The following is a 6,064-nucleotide window of genomic DNA, read 5'->3' on the forward strand; positions in this document are numbered from 1 at the left end:
ACCTACTGCTCTGCCCTCATGAATCCTTTTAGTTACTTACTCAAAAAAACGCAATCAAGTTTGTGAGACACGATTTCCCTCACACAAAACCCTGCTGGCTATCTTTAATCAGTCCTTCCCTCTCCAAATGCATGAAAATCCTATCTTTCAGAATCACCTCCAACAGCATACTCATCACCGATGTTAGACTTAAGGCCCATCAATCCCAGACTTCTCGTTACAGACTTTCTTAAATGAAAACACAACACGAGCCACCCTCCAGTCCTCCAGCACCTCCCCCACGCTTATAGGTGATATAAACATGTCTGCGATATAATGTGGTACCTAGAACTGTGCACAATACTCTAGCTGAGTACACAAATTGTATTATACATGTTCAATTTGACCTCATTGCTCTCTACTCCTGTTACTAAAGTGTTTGATTGCCCGTTATATCTGCCTTGCTACTTCTAATGATCTGCGCACGTCTACAGCCAGGTTCCTCTGTTCCTGCATCTTTCTTCGAAATATACTTCCTAGTTTATATTGTCATTCACTGGTATTCCTACTAAAATCACCTCATGCATCTCTGCTTTGATATCCCCGTCAGAAAGCCATGCTGACCTTTTCAAATCCACTCGCCTTTTTGCACATAACTACCAATCCTACACTGAAAACCTGCTTATAGATTTTCCCAATTACTTAAGTTAAAGTAACTAATTTGTTATTGCTCACCTTACCCTTACAAGCCAGTTTTTTTGTTGTTTAGCAAGGTTTGCAATTCACAAGTTTTCTCTCACTTCTCCCTATTGGAGTAAAGGGAAGACAAGTAACATTAATGCCATTGTCCCTGCAAATTCAACTCTCACTTCTTTCAGAATCTTTGCATGCATCTCAACATGTCCCCGTACTGCGTCAGTTTTAAGTACCAACAATATATTCAACACTTCCGGCGTATCAATTTTGAGATAATCTCGTGGTTGAGTTCCCTCCTCTGTCATCATGGCGTGGGTATCATCTATCTCGTTGGTGAAAATAAAGGCAAAATATTCAGTTAACAGCCATTCCCCCTACTTCAACACAACTGATTTTATCACATTTACTGTGTATATGTCCATAGAAGACGTCGTGGCACCTATTTATATTGCCTGGACGTTTCATTTTTCTTCTCTTCTTTAATTACTCACATTGCTTTGAAGCTTCAATATTCTTCTTGCTCTTAATTTTATTTTCACGTGATACTTAGTCATAAGTATACGTTTTCTTATTTATCTATTACCATTTCCTTCGTCACCCAAAAAAATCTGGGGTTTTTTGTTTGACTTTTCCAGTTTAGTGAATAAACATTGACTGTATCAAAACCATGTCTTCTTTGCTTGCTTTGTGTATTTCCTGCCTACCTCTTGCTACTGTCAGTCCTGCACAGTGCTTTACTTACCCTATAGAAGTCCACTCCCTATTAATTGGTGTGTGCGCACGTGGGTGCATGGCAGGCACTGATTACAATCGTCCTACTGAGGCATAAAGTGTGTTTATGGATGAAATAAAAGATGGCATTGCAGTAAATAATAGGTTCTAGTAAGCCGGTGTGCAGCTCGTGATTTTATTCACTCCACACGGCTGAAAGTTAAATAAAACAGTTATGACTATCATCATATACTTACTACACTCTGATATGTACAATTTGATGGGGATGAATTAGTAATAGAGCAAAGGTGAAGTGCCCAAAATTTTCATATCACAAGAAAGGAAACCATTTTGTCAGCGTGAGAGAAACATCAAGAGTGTGAAGCTGAGACAGACGTATCAGAAGAAATTTTAGTGGAAATGCTTTTTTTTACAAAATTTGGTCAGACCTAGGGTCAAAACTTTTAAATAATTTAGAACATCTAGTTAAACGAGTAGCTGCCTGATAGTAGTTGCTAAATGTCAAACGTGCGAAATGCTATGCTTGAAGTAGTGTTGATTAGTCCAGCAGTAAGTTAAAAACAAATAAGTCATCAGAGTTTTCTATTTAATAATGGCTTGCTCAAAGTGCACAGTCATAATAAGCTGCCTGGTCAGAGTGAGGGAGACGTCGCTGAAGTGGCACTGGGATAAAATGGTTAATTTTGTGGACATGTGAGGAAAATTTGAAAATCCATCCAGATGCAGAAAGTACTGTTTTCATTAAGGTTTATTGTAAGAAAAATAGTCTCCAGAGTGATAGATGAGTGGGAGAGGACATAAAGTGTGGATTGAGAGGTTTACATCGACTAAGTCCAATGATAACATGGAATCACGTTGCAGGGAAGGCGGCTGATTGATGAGTAGGTTCTGTCAACATTTTCAATCTTCAAATTTAAAGTTAGGTATTCAGTTTGCATTGTCTATGGACATTTTTCCCTTTTTCTGAAAAAAAATATTTGTTAGGTTTCATAATAAGTCCATTTCTATTCTAGGGGTAACAAATAGTTTTCAGAGGTACAGAGTAGAAAGTCAAAAGGGTCAAGTGGATTGTACATCCTGTGGTAAATGTAAAATCATTAGCATACTACATATTACAATCAAGAGCGTCTGCAGAAAGTCTGACCACCTGCAAATATTTTCCAGATTTCAAAATTTGGACAAAATCTGCAGTCATTGCTTTGCATCTGTAAGTCAAAGGACTATGTAGATCGCGCATAAAGGAGGTAATCTCACGGCTGATTTGTCATTGGACAAAGGCAGGAGAAGGAATGATTTCCTGAAGCTAAACTTGAACGAGTTAGAAATGAAATTAAAAAGCAGGCCGTCAAAGGTAGTAATGTCAGGATCACTCCCAGTATCATGGACTATCAACCATAATAGCAGGAGGATTGTATATGTGGCTTGAGAGCAAGAAAGGAGGAACGAGAACAGATTTATGAATAATTGGGAACTGGTCCTCGACCCGTGTTAACCTGTACAAGATTTACAGCTTACACCTTAACAGGACTGACATCTTTGAAGTCAGATTTCCAGTTCAATTGGGGAATATTTAATTAGCTGACCCAATGGATATGAACTTGAGGGGTGAATCAAATTGCAATGACGTAAAATGCTAATGACAAGTCAAAAAAATTCTCGGCAGATGAGAAAGCTGGAGAAACAAAGTCGAGTATCAGGTCGGCTTCACAAGTAAGTTCATATCAAAAGGACAGTTAACCGCACTCTAACTGAATGCATGCAGCATTTTCAAAAAGGTGGACGATCTACAGTCAGAAATTAAGTTATATGGGTATGTTCTAACTAAAATTATAATAACATTATTAGACTAATGAATAGACTGTCTAACTTCAAGTAATATCGATCCTGTTAATGTTGAACTTGCTTTGCGCACCTCCTGTGCAGTGTAACCTGTATGCCTCGCTCTGTCTGAACACCCTTTGATCTCTATGTCCTTGTTTGCTATGATCTCCCTATACTGTTCACAAAACAAAGGTTTTTACCGAACCTAGGTACATGTGATTACTATAAGTCAAATCAAATTAAATCACATGCTACGTGGTGACCAGGACCAGGAAATGAATATTCATGGTTATTCAACGTTTATGAAGTACAGGCGAGAAGAAATGGAGTTGGGGTTGCGCTAATAATAAGGTGTGGGAGGAACACATTAGTAAGGGAGGAATGCAGATCGGAAACTAATATGTAGAATCTCTTGAGGTGGAGTTTAGAAATTAAAAGGGGCAACAGAAATTGGTTGGAATTATTTATAGGGCTCCATACACTATAGGTTTTGGAGCAGCGTACTAATCATGAGATGACAGAAGCATGTGGGATGGGCAACACAGTTATCAGGGATGACTTCAATCTGCATGTAGACTAGGTAAATCAATTGACTATTAAAGCAAGTAGAATGCGTTTTTGAAATATGTTAGGAATGGCTTCCTAGAACAGTGTGCTGAGGATCCAACTTGAGAACGAACAATCTTAGATCTTGTATAAAATAATGAAAAAAGACTGCTTAACAAAAGCTGAGTGATCTCAATGTGAGAGAATATCACATTATGTTTGAAAGAGAAGTCATTCATTCAGAAGCATGAGTGTTAAATTTGAAGATGGGAAATTACGAAGGCATCAGGCACAGATTTAACTGAAGTGGATTGTGAAAATACTTTAAAAAACATTAATGTACTAGTCTTTCAAGATTCATTGCATGAATTAGAACAATTATGCGTCCTTTTAAACTGCAGAAACTAAAAACAGTCAGTCAATTGTGACTATCCGAGGAAATTCGGTTTCCAATAAAACCTACAAAGTTGTCAGAAAAGCAGTGATTCTGAGGATTGGGACGTTTATAAAATACAACAAAGCAGGGCCAGGAAACTTATAGGGAAAGGGCAATAAATTGTGAATGAAATCTGGCAAAAAAAAAAATCGTAAATATGGACCATATAAGCTTCTTAAATGTGCAGAAAAAGGAAATGTTTGGCTAACATTATTGTTTTATTATGGGTCATGAAAGGAAGAATATTTTAATATGAATGGAGATATGGCAGAGAAACTAAATGAATACTTTGTATACTCTGTATACTCTGAATGAATGCTTTGTGTCTGTTTTAAATGAGGAATATACGACAAATTTCCCAGAACTGGAGATCAAAATGGAGAATAAGGATTTGAAGGAAATTAGTGTTTGTAAGAAAGTTGTACTGGTGAAATTAATCGAGCAAAAAGATGGTAAATCCCCAGAAACAAATGTCTGAATCGAACAAGTTTGAACCAGGTGGCGATAGGTACAGCCAATACATTCGTGATTATCTTTCAAATTCTATTGTTTATGCAATAATTCGTGCGATTGGGACCTAGGAAAGATCACTGTCAAGTAGGGAATGGTAGAGAAAGCAGAGATCTACAGACATCTTAGCCTAACACCAGACGTTAAAAAAAAACAAATAGAATCTATTATAATGAATGAGATAAAAAGATACCTGGCTGATAATGATCTGATTGGGCATACTCAACATCGAGTTGCCAATGGGAAATCATGTTTGCAAACTTGTTGTCGTTCCTTAAAGATGTCACTCAAAAAAAACATGAAGAAATACTGACAGATATAGTATGCTCTAAGAAGATTTTTGATGAAGTCCCCCATAGGAGGCTGGTTGAAAAGATTAAATCACATTCGACATGAGGTATGTACTGACAGGAATTAGCGATTGGCTCACAGGCAGAAAATAGAGAGTAGGAATAAATGGGTCATTGTTGCAACGAATGAGAAACTGCAAAGTTCAGCACTTCAGCTCCAGTGGTTCACAATATTTAGCAATGACATAAAAGTGGTGATCAAATGTAACCGGTACAACTTTGCAGATAGTACAAAGTTAAATGGGAATATGTGTTATGAGTAATATGTAAAGCAGCTTCAGGAAGACTTGGATAGGCTTACTAAATTGGCAAGAACATGGTAGATGCAACATATTGTCGAAAATGTGAGGTGATCAATTTTGATAGGAGATACAGACGCCAAAATATTTATTAAATGGTAAGAAGTTGTCAAGTCTAAATAGATAAAATGACCTAACTATCCTTGTCGACAAGTAACTGAAGTTTAACATGCAGGTGCAGCAAGACTTTGAGAAATCTGTTGGATTGTTAGTCTTTATTGATTACAGGAGTGGTGAAATCTTTCCTCAGCTGAATACAGGCTTGATTTTACTCCGCCTGCAGTACTGTGTACAATTTTCGTCTCCCAGTCTCAGGATGAATATGATTATCACAATATTCAGACTTGTTCTCGAGATGGTGAGATTATCTGACGAAGAGGGATTGTGCAAACGAGTTTCTAGGAATGAGGCATGATCTAATTGAAACATACAAAATAATCAAAGATTGAGATTTTGGATGCAGGTAAGATTTTTCCCGTTACTTGGGAGTCTAAACCCAGGGGACACAATTTAAAAATGAAGGGATGCCAAGTTGATCCGAAATTCGGAGTATTTACTGCTCAGATTATTGTGAACCTTTGGAATTCCCAGCTGCAGAGGGTTATGTAGGCTCAACTTTAAGTTTGTTTGAGTTATAAATTGGTAGATTTCTGACTTTTTTATGCTTCTAGCAAGATCGAGTTAATAATTTATTC

This window comes from Rhincodon typus, chromosome 12 (assembly GCF_021869965.1).
Source record: "Rhincodon typus isolate 14 chromosome 12, sRhiTyp1.1, whole genome shotgun sequence".
NCBI lineage: Eukaryota > Metazoa > Chordata > Chondrichthyes > Orectolobiformes > Rhincodontidae > Rhincodon > Rhincodon typus.